The 17,174-nt window shown below is 41.4% G+C and overlaps 1 protein-coding gene across 1 annotated transcript in view; it reads left to right on the top strand.

Annotated features, from left to right (window-relative positions):
- ARHGAP10 (Rho GTPase activating protein 10) overlaps nt 1-17,174 on the top strand; it is a 233,620-nt gene that overhangs the window by 50,605 nt on the left and 165,841 nt on the right. The gene's annotated exons all lie outside the window — the stretch shown is intronic.

The following is a 17,174-nucleotide window of genomic DNA, read 5'->3' as shown; positions in this document are numbered from 1 at the left end:
ACTTATTGAATGCTGACTGTGTAAAGAGCCCTGCACCAAGCTCTTGGGAGAGTACACTATAACAGAGTTGGTAAACACGTTCCCTGCCAACAGCAAGCTTTCAGTCTTGAGGGATGGACAGACATCATTATAAATAAATAAATTATGGATATGTATCTGAGTGCTATGGGGCCAAGGGAGGGGTGAATAAAGGATGCATATGCAAGGGTGACACAGAAGGGAGTGGGAGAGAGGAAATAAGGACCTAGTCTGGCAAGACCTCTTGGAGAAGATTGGCGATCATCTGTTGAATATGGAGAGGGAGGGCGTTCTAGGCCAGAGGCAGGATGTGGGCATGAGGTTGGTGGCGAGATAGATGAGATTGAAGCGCAGCGTGTTGGTTGGTATTAGAGGAGCGAAGTTATAGCAGGCTGGGTTATAGCAGGAAATCAGCGAGATAAGGTAGGAGCGGGCAAGGTGATTGCTTTAAAACCGATTGTAAGGAATTTCTGTTTGATGCAGAGGTGGATAGGCAACCACTGGAGGTTCTTGAGGAGTGGGAAAACATGGACCAAACAGTTTTGTAGAAAAATGATCCAGGCAGCAGAGTGAAGTATGGAGAGATAGGAGGCAAGGAGGTTGATCAGCAATCAAGGGAGTGTTGGATAAGTGGTTGGAGTCATTGCTTTGCACACACTAAGTGCTCAATACGATTGAATGAATTAACACGGTAACAGTTTGGATGGAGAGGAAAGGAAGCTTTCCCTTCATATCTAGCCAACCTCTGTTCACTCAATCCTCAGAGCTCTTCTGAAATCACATCTCCAGGAGGGCATCTCCAGTTGATTTCCAATCTCCTCTCAAGAAGATTCTCCAAACTGCCATTGAAGTAGTTCCACACCACCTAAGCATTTAAGTACTCCTAACGCCCTGTAGCACTTATGTATATATCTTGATGGTACAAATTTAAAGTTAAAAGAAGTAGTAATAGTTTAGATTCTCTCTCACCTCCTAGATTGTAAGATTCTTGAGGACAGGGTTCATGTCTGGTATTTCTTTTGCACTCTCCCAACCCCTTGCTATGTAGTGTGCTCTGTGCACAGTTGGCTCAATAAATACTACTCTAGATTGAATTTTTTTTTCCTGGTTCCCTTTCCATTTTTCCTCAACACTTCACCTGCCCACCTCATCCAAAATTTTGCTACTTTAAAGCCCTTCCCCCTCAGAGTGAATGGGGGAAATGTTAGGAGTCCTGGAATAAGTTGAGAGTGTCCTATAAACTAAAATGAGGTGAGTACTATTTATTCAGTCCATTTAAATTTTATCCTTTTCCCTGATTACTACAGTCAATCATACCTATTGCATCTAAGGGTGTGATTGATGGAGGGAGTCAGGGAGTTCGGATTGACACCCAGGATAATTCCATCCATTAGCTCTTGCATCTGTTTGACCCAGTTCCTTCCCTCAGGAAGCAGAGTGGCCCAGTGGAAAGAAAATGGGATTGATGATTGATTGATGGATTAGGGAACCTGGTTTCTAATCCCAGCTCTGTCACTTGCCTTCTTGTGACCATGGGTGAGCCACTTAATTTCAGTGTGCCTCTGTTTCCTTATCTGTAAAATGCAGATTACATATCTATTCTCCCTTCCCCTTAGGCCATGAGCCTCCTGTGAGACAGGGGTTGTGTACCACCTGATTATTTCATATCCACCCCAGCACTTAGTACAGTGGTTGGCACATGGTATGCATTTAAGTACCGCAATTATTATTTTTATTATTATTAGCTACAGGTAACGAGGGCAGATGTAATGACCAACAAACGTTTCAGTGCCAGAATTTTGGAAAAATGCGGAAGGGTGAATATTGTTATGAAATATTTGCCCAGCACTATAATCAGATCTGTGACAACTCCCAAGTTAGGGAGGTGGCAATACTTTTACATTTAAAAACGATTCGTGCTACATTGTTCATTATCCACACACTTCAAAATGACAGCTAGGAAGTCATTTGAAAAAAATTTCTTGCATAAAAGCAGTGGATAGGGTTGCGGGAAGTTAAATGCAGTTTGAAAATTATTAGAAGGCTTAGCTTTAACTTGTGTGCATGTTGTCTGGTGTCAATATCCACATCATGAGTATGTCAGAGGTGCTGGGGGCAAATCTTGTGTAGACCTAGGGACCCTAAAGGGAGAGGTTTTCTGCTTAAGGGTTCTCAGGAAAAACCGCCGTTGTCTGGAGCTGCTCTTGAATTCTCTCCAGGCTTTAGGTGAGTGGTGAAATACATGTATTTTCCAACCATTCCATAATATTCAAGTCTGAATGATGCACTGGCTTGAATTCATCTTTGCTGCATCTTTATTCCTGTCTGAATTGTCTGCCTCCTCTTTGTCTTTCAAAATTGCCTAAAGTGCTTCCTTTTGAAAGTTAAATCTGCACATTTGAAAATTTGGCAGTGTCTCTTGAAACAAATGGGCGTTGTCTTTTGCTGAAAAAGAAGCCTAAGGGTGATTTAATAATCTTGAAGGGCAGTGGCAGAGTTTGTGTACAGTGGTTAATTTAGTCAGATCTCAAGCTGTAGAAAAGATAATGAAAGTTGTTTGAAAACATGACCATGTTTATCAATCTAGAGGAAGCAGAGACAGTTTGAGACCTTATCTAATACTAAATTGGAAGCCTCATTTCTGAGGCTCAAAAAAAGTATTCTACACTCAAAGTGCACACCTGCTAATTGCTAACTGGAGAACTTGTGGTGCTATTATTCATAAACAGTGCTTGGCACATAGTAAGTGCTTAACAAATGCTGTCATTATTCTAAACTCCTTTCACCCCTCCCACATAGAAATAGGATCCAGCCTACCCTCTGTTATTACTCATGCACCCAAATAGTCAAAGAGTTTGCTCATGCTCTATAGTATTCAGAAAGGAAATTATTACTGTTAATATCCAGATGTCAATTTTCTTTAATCAGCTAGTCAAGTTGTAAGCATAGGATGCCCTAAAATGCATGCGGTTATGCTCTTGATGAGTCTCATGTTATGGGAAAATCATTTTCTAGTAACCATTGATTCAGTGGGAATAAGTAGATTTTTGTAAAATGGTATTTGTTAAGCGCTAAGTGTGGAGCACTGTTCTAAATGCCTGGGTAGGTACAAATAAATTAGGTCAGACACAGTCCCTGTCCCACATGGGACTCACGTCTAAGTAGAAGGGAGAACAGGTATCCCCATTTTACAGATGAAGTGATAAAGCACTGAGAAGTTAAGTGGCTTGCCCCAGGTCACACAGCAGGCAATTGGCAGAGCCGGGTGTAGAACCCAGGTCCTTCTGACTCTCAGGCTCAATTTCTCTCCACTGGGTCACACTCTTTCTGTTTGAGAGGTTGAGAGAGGTGGTTTGAAGATATCAACATTATTGTTATTCTTACTGTATTAAGGACTCACTATATGTATCAAGCACTGTCCTGGGGTAGATATAAGTTAATCACGTTGGACACAGTCTCCGTCCCACTTGGGCCTCATAGCCTAAGTAGGGGGGAGAACAGTTATTGAACCCCCATTTTACAGTTGAAGAAACTGAGGCCCACAGTCATAATCCCAGACCGTGAACTTTCCACCAGGCCAAGCTATTTCTGTATTTCTGTAGACATTTTGTGATACACATTATGTTATCGCTGTGCACATTATTGTCTGTTTCCCACCACTGTGTTAAATGTGGTCATTACAGAAAAGTAGATAATTCATTCAGTCGTATTTATTGAGCGCTTACTGTCTGCAAAGGACTGTACTTGAGCGCTTGGTAGAGTACAATATAACAGTATAGTAAGGTTGAGGCAGAGGCTGGAAAATGTCATTCTGGTTTGACCAACGTCAAGTACTCGAGCACTGATGTTTCGTACTGTCGTACTATTCTGATTCTACTTGTTCCAACTTGTGGATTGCATTCTATCAGGCAAGAGTAGTGTTGCGGGAAGAACGTTCTCTAATTCTTCCATTGCGTTCTATCCAAATCATATATTGAAAACGTCGTTATAGCAAAACTGGGCGTTGTGGAGTCATTTCAAATTAAAGTTAATTAAAGTATTTATATGCCTGGAATTGGGAAGCAACTTGTCAGGACGACTTAGATAAATTCCTGGATAATAGATCCTGGATAGTAGCTTAGTAGTAGAAAAAATTAGGGATATTAGGAGGTTCATCCTTAACTTGGAAAGCAGCATTGCCTATTGAAAAGAGTCTGGGCCTGGGAGTTAGAGGACCTGGGTTCTAATCCTGGCTCCGCCACTTGTGATCGTAGACAAATAACTGAGGCACAGAGAAGTTTCAGTAACCTTATCTGTAAAAAGAGGATTAAGACTGTGAGCCCCACATGAGATAGGGACCTTGTCCAACCTGATAGAAGCAGAAGCAGCGTGGCTTAGTGGAAAGAACAAGGGCTTGGGAGTAAGAGGATGTGGGTTCTAATCCCGGCTCCTCCACTTAGCTGTGTGACTTTGGACAAGTCACTTAATTTCTCTGTGCCTCAGTAACCTCATCTGTGAAATGGGGATTAAGACTGTGAGCCCCATGTGGGTCAACCTGATTACCTTATAACTACCGCAGTGCTTAGAACAGTGCTTGGTACATAGTAAGCACTTAACAAAATACCATTATTATTTTTATACCTACTGAGAGCTCACCTCCTCCAAGAGGCCTTCTCAGACTGAGCCCCCCTTTCCCTCTGCTCCTCCTCCCCTCACCGTCCCCCCTGCCCTCTGCTCTTCCCCCTTTCCCTCCCCTTAGCCCTGTGCATATATATAAATATATTATTTATTACCCTATTTATTTTGTTAATGAGTTGTATATCTCCATGATTCTATTTATCTTGATCGATGTTGTTTTTTGTTCTGTTATGCTTTGCTGTCTAGCTCCCCCGCTTAGACTGCGAGCCCGTTATTGGGCAGGGATTGTCTCTATCTGTTGTCGATTTGTCCATTCCAAGCGCTTAGTAAGGTGCTCTGCACATAGTAAGCACTCAAATACTATTGAATGAATGAATGATAGCTTATCTACTCCAGCGCTTACTTAGTACAGTAGGTGGCATGTATTGCCTAGCATGAATACCATGGAAAACAAACAGTCAAAAACTGTGAGCAGTTCTGGAAGAGCTGCTATCTCATTTTGTGTTTGTGTCCTGTGGACCTGCTACTGGATAGACCAGTGATCTGATTTGGCCTGGTCAAATGAGGTAATTTAGCCGCAACTCCCAGGGAGTAGGATGATTTTAACCTCCTGGGTTACTTCAGTTATGCCAGTGAGGTTTGGCCTGGGGAAGACTGATCAATAAAGCCTCTCTCATTGGATTACAGATGCCTTGCCTTTATGCTTGTCAGTCAGTCACAGTCAACTGTGTGCTTCCTGTGCAGAGCACATACTAAGGACTTGGGTGTACACAATATAACAGTATAACAGACACATTCTTTGACCACAATGAGCTTACAGTCTAGGGAGGAGACAGACGTTAATATAAATAAATTACAGATATGCTTGGAAATGGGTGGCTTCCCTGGCACAAGCTTGGTCCTAGATGCCAGTTCCAGGAGTACCTGCGCTTCAAGCCCTTCCCCTTGTCTCACATTCATGACCCTGCAGAGGAAGGTCCTAAATTAGGACACCACATCTTAGGCACACGATCAAGTTGTTTGCCACTGTTTGGACTATTATTTCGGAGCTGTTTTAACGAATGAGCAAGACTCCATGGTTTGGAAGAAAGTAGAAAAAGGACAGTTGCCGTCATAAAATACCTAAGAGTATGGGCTTCCTTAGATTTTAAGTTTCAAAACAATTTTACACCATTCAAGCAACAGCAGTTCTTCCGAATACAGAAGACTCAATCATGAATTTTTCAAAAGAAGACTAAAGTATTTCTTGTGGCTTACTCTTCAGTTAGCATCACAAGGGCTTGGGATTCTATTTTATTTTAATGTCTGGATCTCCTTGTAGACTATAAGCTCACCGAGGACAGGGAATGTGCCCACCAACTCTGTTGTATTGTACTTTCCCAAGTGCTTAGTACAGTGCTCTGCACATAGTTAAGATTGAATAAACTCCCATAGATTGATTGAAGTGATCTCATGGCTCTGGACTTACAATTGGCATAGAATACGGAAAAAAATATACTCGCTCAGAGTATGCAGTTGTTTATCTCCAAGTGGGATTTTAGAAATCTCCAGAGATGTATTCTCATACTTTTTTGAAACTCCATTCCCATACAAATACAGCTATCTTCTTCCTGCCTTCCTTTCCCGCTCCCCTCACCCACTGAAAAGATAAGCCCCAGTGTCACTGGCTGCTTGGAGGAGGAAGAATGCCGAGGTCAGAGGGAAATTCAGAGAAACAGTGCAGCCTGGTCGACAGAGCATGTGGCAAGCGCTTAACAAATACCAATAAAAAAAAAAATGACATAGGAATGGCTCTTGACTGAGTACATTATGGTAGCATTTTCCCGGGAGTTCAGAGATGTTTATTCTATGTGCCCTTCACAGTTATGCTGTGACCTCCTGGAGCCAGTGACCGTTGAATCAATATTGTAGAGGCTCCTGGATTCAAGCAGATACTACCGGGGAGTACCTTGATCTCATCTATCTCGCTGCCCACCCCTTTCCCGTATCTGCCCACTAGCGTGGAACTCCCTCCCCCTCCATATATGCCAGACCACCTTCCACCGCTCCTCCTTCAAAGCATTATTGAGCTCCCATTATCAAGTAGTAATAATATATGGATCAGGAACTGTGGCTATTTTAGAAAAAAGGAAAAGAGAGCAGGTCAAAGAGTCTTATTATAAAGAAACAATTTATACCAAGTAAGGAGATTCTACTTTATATAACATTGTGGGAGAGAGACTTGATTAGCAGCAGCATCTTTACTGTGAAAGCCACAGGGGAAAATAATAAATTTTACAAGATGCTACTTTTATAGGGGCTGATTAAATTTAATAGAAGCAGTGGCTTTTAATTTAAAGGAAGAGTTCTAGGTCCCCGTTTATTTTCACTTTACGAATAAAAATGTCAGTCTCTTGAACATCAAGAAGAACTGTTTTTGTTTAGCTCTATCAGCACTTACCTCATATCCTCCAATAATTTTTGGAACCACCTCTAGTAGGCTTCTTGAAAATGGGAATTATGGTGTCATCTTTGTGAGCTGGTACCATTTCCACTGATCTGGTCCCGTATGTCAAGGGAAAGCCCGGGCATTAAGACCTCTTCCTTGCTATAGATTTCTGCTGAAATACAGTAGATCAAAGAGTTTCCCATTCCTCCTATCTCTGAGCCTGCTACTGACTTGCTTAAACACTGTATTTTGTCTGATATGCTAATGCTTTATTTAGCCTTATACTTGATGGAGAAATGAGATTGCTGAAGTATTGTTGCCTTATTGCAGGAATCCCTTCTTGATTGTGATGAGGATAAAATCAACTGTACTCTTAGGGGGGGCCCTGGTAGTTTATATGGGGTCATAGAACGTTTGTGGAGCTGAGCCAAAGACCCTAATTTAATGAAGATTAGGGTGCATGTCTACCAAATCTGTTATACTTAACTCTCCCAAGTGCTTAGTACATTGCTGCGCACACAATACAACAATAAACAGACACATTCCCTGCCTACAACAAGCTGCCTGGGCATTTAGTACAGGACTTGGAACCTAAGTACTTAATTAGTACCTCTGTTATTACTATAGGAAGGGCTTTCAACTGTGAATCTGGGAGGACTTTAGGACAGGACATTTCATTGTGAGATTTATTTTTGTTTCAGACCCAAGAAGTAGCTTATTGGAAACCAAAGATGTAATTTGATTTCAGTCCCTAAACCTATGCTTAAATGACTGGCCTGCACACACTTGAAAAAGGTCCCCAAACTCCCAATATGATGAGGGCCTCATCATCATTGTCATATTTAAGTACTTATTATATGCCAAGCACTGTATTAAGTGCTATGGTAGGTTCAAGATAATCAGGTCAGAAACCTTTCCTGTCTCACCTATGGGGGCTCCCAGTCTTAAAGGAAAGAGAGAACCAGTATTTTCTAAATGAGGAAAGTTAAGTGGGAAGTTAAGTGACCTGTCCAAGGTCACTCAGGCAAGATTGGAACCTGGGCCCTCTGATTATTCAATCGTATTTATTGAGCGCCTGTTGTGTGTAGAGCACTGTACTCTGCACTTGGGAGAATACAAAATAACAATATACAGACGCATTCCCTGCCCACAATGAGTTTACAGACTCCCAGGCCCATATTCATTCCACTAGGCCATGCTGCTTTTGCATTCATTGATCCCACGTTCTGGAAATTGAATTTATAACAAAGCCAGGAATCAGCAGATTTTGTTAGAGCAGGCAGAAGTGTTGGGATTCAGGATGGATTAGGCACTGAAGAGAAGGAACAATAAGCTATATGGTTCCAGTCTCGTTATGTCTTCCTTTTTGCTCTTTCTTCTTGCCTCCATTTTTACATGCAGGCTAAGGATTGTAATCCCTTGCTTCATTGGGATGAGAGGGATGCCACACTGTCATCCATAGTTTTGCAACTGGCTCTGCTCCCATCACTAACAATGTAAATCTCATTAAATTATATGGAAACACTTCCAGAAAAACAAAGGCAAGGGTCTTGCAAAGGGGTTATTATTAACTCAGGGTAGGCTCACTTCATCTCTGAGTAGCACATTTTACAATCAGTGAGAACATTTCCTAAACTGAAGAAGCCGTTAACTGATTATGCATACTAGTAATTGGCATGCCTACATGAACATCTAGAGTCACAATTAAAATAACTTGCTTTGTTCTCATATATCCTTTGCTCAAGATTATTGTTCTGTTGTTATTAACTTGTTAGTTGCACAACACTTCTTGTGAAAGTCTATTATGTTCAGGGGGAGGCGGAGAAACTGAGGAACACAGTGTAGAGATGGAATCGTAATGCCAAATGACTTTGACCAAAGATCTACCCTGGGTGACCCTGTTGAACTAAGTTCTCAAGCCAGTTCCACTTCATGGCATTTCAAACATTAAGACTTTGAGCCCGTGTGGGACATGGACTCTGCCCGACCTGATTATCTTGTGCTTGGCATGTAGTACGCGCTTAATAAATCCCATTAAAAAGCAACAGTTACTGGACATTTGCAAAGTGCTTGGGAGATAGCATTAATGGAACTAACGCTAACTGTAAAGGACTGTACTGGTCCCCTACTCTTTTTAATTAGGGAAGCAGCATGGCCTAGTAGATAAATCACAGGCCTGGGAGTCGGAGAACCTGGGTTCTAATCCCTTCTCTGTACCTTGTCTGCTGTTTGACCTTGGGTAAGTCATTTAAAAGTCTCTGTGCCTCAGTTACCTCATCTGTAAAACGGGCATTAAGACTGTGAACTCCATTTGGAACATGACACATCGAAAGTGCTTCACAAATACCATTTAAACTCTCCTATCTTGAAAGACCTAGGTTTGTTACCGGAAAACTAACCTTAGAATTCCATAGAACTCTTCAGTAGATTTAGACTTGTTTCAAACTTTGGTTTAAAAATAAGATATATTTTTATCTTTATGTTCATTATCGTCTTTATTTCTAGGCTGCCAACTAGAGGAAAAGCCGTATAGACAAGATCAATACTGCTTCAAAACTTGCTTCATATAGAGTCTGGGACCCTACAATTTTGTATCAGGAGAATTCAGAACTATGTTAAGCAACTTTGAAAATAACAACAATCTAGTTTCACTCACACTTTTATTCACTGGCCCTTTGTGAAGTTTATATTTGTATTCAAATGGTGTTCTTTCCTACTTGTGAAACATAAATTGTACCTTGCTTTAGACAAGTAAGCAAATGGCCTTTTCTTAGGCTGAAGCAAGTTAAATCCTTTATCTTAAATTCCTTCTGTGCACAGGAAAAGAAATTTCAAATGTAGTGTTGGAAGGAATAATTGCCCATGTGCTCTGAAGACCACTAACATAGGCCAAGCCTCCAAGAGACAGAGTGGAAGATAGAAGCAGTTTCTGGAGGGATTGTGTGGATTTTAAATGTTGCTAAACATTTTTTAGCCTCAATCCACTATTTTCCAAGAATGGGTTTCCACAATTACTGTGTACACATGCTCAAGTTACAATTTGTTCCTTTTAAGAGAGCTTACATTAAGCACGATCACTCTGCCCATCCTCTAGAGATGGCCAGAAATTCCTAGGCCCGTTCAGAGAAGGTCAAAATAAGCCTAAATCATTTTGCTAACTATAATGGGCATTCCAGACAAGTTAGTATCAAGAGGCACGCCAGTTCCAAGTAAGAAATGTAGAATGTCAGTTTACAACTTGAAGTTTCGATGGATGAAAAATGGCTGCTGTGAGGGGGCCAAAGTGACTACTTAAAAAACTTTTATGAAGTCTATATTACCTATTTAATATATTTTATTAGTAGCTACAGCCAGATCTTACATAATTTAATTTTTTCATTCATTCATTCAATAGTATTTATTGAGCGCTTACTATGTGCAGAGCACTGTACTAAGCGCTTGGGATGAACAAGTCGGCAACAGATAGAGACAGTCCCTGCCGTTTGACGGGCTTACAGTCTAATCGTTAAATAACATTTTTTTTAAGGGTATTTGTTAGGTGCTTACTAAGCTCTGGGGTAGATAGAAGATAATCATGTTGTACACAGTCATTGTCCCACATTGGGCTCAGTCTTAATCCCCATTTTACAGATGTGGTAATTGGAGCATAGATTAGTGAAGAGACTTGCCCAAAGTCACATAGTCAAGTGGTGGAGCCAAGATTAGAACCTAGATACTTCTGATTCCCAGGTCTGTATCCACTGGGCCATGCTTCTCCTTACCTGTGTACATAGCTCTGTACAAATAGAAATGCAGAAATGCAGCCATTCCCAACCTATAAAAATAAATGTAGCTACTACAAGGTTGAAAAGAACATTGAATGCCTTCCACTTAAAGCCAGCTTCCCTTGCTTCGCCAGCTTCCCTTGCTTCCAACATTTCTATCACCTTGGTGGAAACAAGTTTCTATTTCTAAAGTCAAAATTCCTAGACGGTTCTCGTTTTTATGGCTTTGGCCAACCCTCCTCCCTGTAAGTGCTCTTTCGCTGACTGATTTCTTACCTCCCCACCAATACAAATCCCAGAGATTAACACCACCAGGATGGCAGACAAACTCACAGTGTATTTGTGTCATTTCACAGTATGCCTCTTCCCTGTAGCTTCTCGGTGCCTCTGATAGGCGGACTGCACTAGCATAAAATAATATAGAAGAGGAGGAACAGCATTTTGTGGTGATAGCAGGCTGTGGAAAAACAAACCCAAACTTAATTGGAGGTTTGGGAAGAATGCCATTCCTTTCCTTCTGCGGCTAGGGTGGTTCTCTTTCCTTTCTCTCTTCCCATTGTTACATTCCTTCTTGTTGCAGTACTCATTGTGCTTATTTCTTGGCGAAGAGATTGAGACTGTGCTTTCCAAAACAGGGCCTAAGCCATTAGTCCTCCCTTATGTCTAACACAAATTTGACTTGCTGTGATGTGAGAATCGAGAGGGTTGAGGTCTTGGTTGAATCTCTCATTTTGTGAGATGTGAAAGCACATCTCCATCCCTAAGCCCTCCTTTCCTCTTCTCCCACTCCCTTCTGAGTCTCCTAGACTTGCTCCCTTTATTCATCCCTCCTCCCATCCCCACAGTGTATGTACATGTCTGTAATTTTCTATACTTTAATCTTCTCTCTCCTCATCTAGGATGTAAGCTCATTGTGGGCATGGATTTGGTTTGTTATATCGTTATAGTCTATTCTCCCAAATGCTAAGCTCAGTGCTCAGCACAAAGTAAGTGCTCAATAAATACAGTTGACTGACTGGATGTGACATACATGTCCAATCTCAGGCCACACCCAGATCGGTGGCTTGCGTGGGTGTGCTTGAGGGCCAGCTGGGGTGAGGTAACTCTTGCTTCTGGCAGTGATTCGCCTGACTGACTGCAGCACAGTAGTGAAAATGACTATTTTGTAAGAGTGGAGCGGGTATTAATAATAGTTGTATTTGTTAACCGTGCACTGTGCCATGCATTGTACTAAATGCTGTACTAAATACTAATGTACTAAATCTACAAGGGATTCGGGTAGGACACAGTTCCTGCCCCAATTGGGGTTTACATTCCAAGTATGAGGAAGAACAGGTATTGAATCCCCATTTTACAGATGAGGAAACTGGAGAATAGAGAAGTTAAGTGACTTGCCCAGGGTCATTCAGCGGGTAGTGTCAGAGCCGAGATCAGAACCCAGCTTCTCTGAATCTCATCCAGTTTCCCATAGGCACTCACCCCTTCTTTTTTTGGCAGTGTTTCTTGTCAGAATAAAGACGGGGATCGAGAAAACCTGTTTCCATCTCTATGGTTACTCAGGGTGTGTTGAAGCCCCCTTAGAAACCTCAGATGAGGTGTTGGGCTGGAATAAAGAAATACACTGGTGATGTTTCAATCTGAAAGTAAATAGATTTATTTCTCAATGGATTTGAAATTTGGATAGTGATATAGTTTTCTTTCTCTCACTGACAAGACATCTGAAAAGCCAGGAATAAAGACAACAGCAGACCATAGCAATTAAGTTGAGGCAGATGTAGGCAGCATCCATTATTAGAAATCTTCCTTGTGAATTCTGGCCAAGATAAACAAAGATGAAAAGAATAAATTGAAATGTTTTGTGACAAAACAAACACATGGTTTCTGATAGAGCAACAGAAACAGCTTTGCTGAGACCAACCCATCTGTAATTATGAATTATTCACTATCATTATCTTTTCCCCTCTAGTGGAGTACATGTTGCAAGATTGTTAATTGTGTGAAATAAATTAGAAATGAGGGCATTACTAGCCCTCTTACTAGGAAACAAAAATGTTTAGAATGTCAAAATTGTTGGCAGCCTAATCTTAACTTTTCTTATTTGTCCAGCTTTTGAAATTTCTGGGCATACCTGTAGTTCTCCCTCTACTATCAAACGTTCCCGGTGGCTTCTGGCTGTGAGTGTAGAATGAGAGTCTTTGGCTTCCAAGCCAAATAATAGTAATAATAATGGCATTTATGTGCTTAATGTGCCAAGCTTTGGAGTGTAGGTACAATATTAACAAATTATACACAATCCCTGTCTCACATGGGGCTCATAGTGTGAGGTTTTGAGAGTAGCTATCTTTTATTCTTTCACTGTCACATTTATTGAGCACTTATTGTGTGCAGAGCACTGTACTAAGTGCCTCAGAAAGTACAGTACAATACACCCATTCCCTGCTCACAACTAGTTTACAGTCTAGAGGGGGGACACAGACATCACTACAAAAAGATAAATTACAGTTATGTACATATGTGCTGTGGGCCTGGGAGGGAGGAAAAACAAAGGAAGCAAGTCAGGGTGATGCAGCAGGGAGTGGGAGAAGAGGAAAAGGGGGGCACCTAGTCTGGAAAGGCCTCTGGGAGGAGATGTGCCTTCTATAAGTCTTTGAATGAGGGGGAGAGGAATTGTCAGGATTTAAGGAGGGAGGGTGTTCCAGGCCAGAGGCAGGACATGGGCAAGGGTTCGGTGGCAAGATGGGAGAGCTAGCCATAGTGAGAAGATTAGCACTAGAGGAACGAAAGGAGTGGGCTGAGTTGGAGAAGGAGAGCAGGGAAGTTAGGTAAGATGGGACAAGGTGATGGAGTGCTTTAAAACCAAAGGTGAGGAGTTTTTGTTTGATGTGGAGGTGGATGGGCAACCACTGGAGTTCTTTGAGAAGTGGGGTAACGTGTTCTGACATTTTTCTAGAAAAATGAGCCAGGCAGCAGACTGAAGTATGGACTGGAATAGGGAGAGACATTTGGCCGGGAGGCTGATGTAGTAATCCAGGCGGGATAGGATGAGTGATTGTATTACCGTGGTGTATTAAAGTCATTGTATTTGGATGAAGAGGAAAGAGCGAGTTTTAGTGTTGTAAAGGTGGGGCCGACGATGGATTGAATATGTGAAATTGATGGATCGCATCTTTTACCAGACATTCTGTTGTTCAGCCTCAAACGGAGATGAGGTATTCATTTATGCACAAAACATCAGTTTCTCAAAATGCCACACTTTCTAGTTAGCCTCTTTAGGTCCTGGAAATTGTTGACGGTGATGCTCAGAAAAGGATTGGTTTCATATGTGACTGCTAAATGACATCTTCATTCCATGTCTTGAGGGTGGGTGGAGTGGGGTAGGGTGGGGATGGGAGCACCAGTTCTTTCTGCCTGGTTGGACCATAGCCCGGTTGTTTCTATAGCTTGTTGTCCCTCCCCATCATCAACACATCTTTATGGCGCTTCCACAAAGTTTATAGCACGGTGTGAAGTGGAATGTGAAGCAAATGCATCTCTACATATTAAAGACCTTCTGATCTAAAGGAGAGACTAAAAATGCAGTCAGAAAGAAAGTGTAGAAACAAAGTTTGCATTTTCATTGATTTATATTTAGCTCTAGGTATGCCATACAGGTATGCTATAGCTGTACACAGCCATTTAAATATACAAAGGGAAATGGTGTAGTTCCTGGGCTTCTTTATATTCACTCCGGGAAAGCTTCGGTGGAGGGGGTCAGTTGTGGGTCCTAGATGGAAATGCAGCAGTTGAGAGAATTGGAGTAGTGAGATTTTTTTTTTTTTGATTGGTTTAGGTGGGATTTCACACTTACCTGTAAATTCCCTGCCTATCTTCAAACTTTTAGAGAGCTACATATGAGGGCCTTAAAGATTACTCTTGTTGTTCTGTGAAAAGCAAGATGCTCTGGGGGGAGTTGGTGGAAAGCCTTGAAATGTGTATTCCAGTGATGGTAGGCACTGACATTTGTAGGAAATCAACTGTTTCACTGGGTCAGGTTTCTCTACATGGTGTTGCTTATCCTTTGGTGCTAGGCCAAAGAATTTGCAAAGGAAAGTGGATTGAGCTTGATTTTAGTTCTTTTGCTGAATTTCTCTGTCTCGTGGCAATTTTCTAAGTTGGGGCAAGACCTCCATTTTGCTGCCAGCGTTTGACTATTTGGTTTCCCACCAATCCTGATTCCCACCAACCTTCATGTCTAATTTTTCCTTCTTTCCCTTCCTGGGTTTTTAGCTGTAAAAGGGTAAATTAAAATTGTGCCCTTTGGTCAGGAGATTATCCCTTTTTTGACTGACTTTCCCCACCTAGATTGTGAGAACCTTTGGAATAGCGCTTGACACAGGACTTTGGCTTGTAGAGGCTTAAATACCATATCTATCAATCTTTTCCTTAATAGTATATGTTTGAACACTGTTCACAGATCCATGTAGCAAGCACATGGGAGAGGACAATAAAAAGAGTTGGTAGACATGATCCCTGCCCATAAGAATTTGCAATCTAGATGGAGAGACATACATTAAAATAAGTTTCTCATGTATCCCCTATCCTAAAAAATCCCTCCCTTGATTCCACATCACCTTCCAATTATCATCCTATCTCTCTCCTACTAGACTCTCCAAGCTGCTTGAGCAAGGTGTCTACACCCACTGTCTCAAATTTCTGTCCTCCAATTATCTTCTTGACCCCCTCTAATCTGCTTTGTGTTCACTTCACTCCTCAGGAAATGCCCTCTGAAAGGTCACCAGTGATTTTCGTCTTGCCTCTACTCCATCCTAATCTCTCCCCCCTCTTTCAGCTGCCTTCAACGTTGTGGACCACCTCTCCTTCTCTTGGAAACATTAGCTAACCTTTTCTTGACTGACACTGTCCTCTCCTGGTTCCCCTCCAATTACTCTTCTCAGTGACTTTTAAGGGTTCCTTCTCGCCTCCTACTCCTTAACTGTGGGAACTCCTCAAGATTCAGTTCTGGGTCTCCTATTCTTCATTTATACCCACTCACTCATTTGCTCCCATGGCTTCAACTCCCATCTCAATGAAGCTGATTCCTAAATCTTCACCTCCAGCCCTGACGTCTCCTCTACAGTCTTGTATTTCCTCCTGACTTCAGCACCTCTCAAACTAAACAAATCTTCCCACCCAGAGCCTGTCCTCCTTGTGCCTTTTCCATCACTATAGACAATACTACTGTCCTCCCCCTCTCTTGAGCCCTTAACCTTGAAATTAACCTCTTCTCCCTCTCACTTATACTGGGATAGGGACTGTTTCTGACCTAATTACCTGCCCCAGTGCTTAGAGCAGTGTTTGATCCCTAGTAGGCACTTAAGTATGTGTTTAAAAAGTACCATAAAACAAAACAAAACAACTCTTTTGTATTGTATACTCTGTGCACTCAGGTAGTACAATTAATTGCTTGATTGCCAAATTACAAATAAGGGAAATGGCAGAGTTTAAGGATATGTACATAAGTCCTGAGGGGCTAGGGATGGAGGAAATATCAAGTGCTTAAGAGATAAAAATCCAATGCATAGGTTATGTTGAAGGCAAAATTGTTGTACTATCCAAAGCACTTAGTACAGTACTCTGCACACAGAAAGCCCTCAATAAATGTGATTGAATGGATGAATGAAAAACATAGCCACTTAATAAAAAGTTCCACTCACTTTCCCCTTCTTTGGTTTGGGAAGTTGAAATGGTTGGGATAGCACATCTCAGTATCCTAATAGGACACAGAAAGTATTGTAGGAGCTGGAAGAAAGCAGAGCAAGGGCACAGACTAGATCACAGAGCTTGACTTATGTGCACTAGTAAATAATTGAATCCTAGAAGTAAATAAATTCATTGTTTCACAAATCTGGACCACTTTGCAACAACATGGGTACTAGAAGGGAACTGGATCCAGACCCTGGATGCTGTTGAAATAAATTCATTGTGTTCACAAACAACAATACCCATTGCTATGTGGCTGGGGAAAACCAGAATTTGGTCGAAGAAGACAAAAAATGAAACATGACAATATAGTGAGACTGGGAGAGAAATTAAATGGAAAAAAATATGGCAGGAATCACCAACCGCATTTGGAAACTCATTACTGCAGTGGTTATAATTTGCATTCTTTTTGTAATATATATTATATATATGAAACACAAAGAAGCAGTGTGTACTATTGGCCATGTTAAATTTAAAATGTCAGGAGCACAGTTGCCATTCACAATGGACAAGAAAACAGACAAGTGTGGATTTGTAAGGACAAACACATTAATAGGAATTATAGAACCAAAAGTAGGGAGGTCAGGCTGGATTATAAAACTCTTTAA

Source organism: Ornithorhynchus anatinus, chromosome 12 (genome assembly GCF_004115215.2).
Source record: "Ornithorhynchus anatinus isolate Pmale09 chromosome 12, mOrnAna1.pri.v4, whole genome shotgun sequence".
NCBI classification, from domain to species: domain Eukaryota; kingdom Metazoa; phylum Chordata; class Mammalia; order Monotremata; family Ornithorhynchidae; genus Ornithorhynchus; species Ornithorhynchus anatinus.
This window is presented reverse-complemented; position numbering and strand designations above follow the sequence as displayed.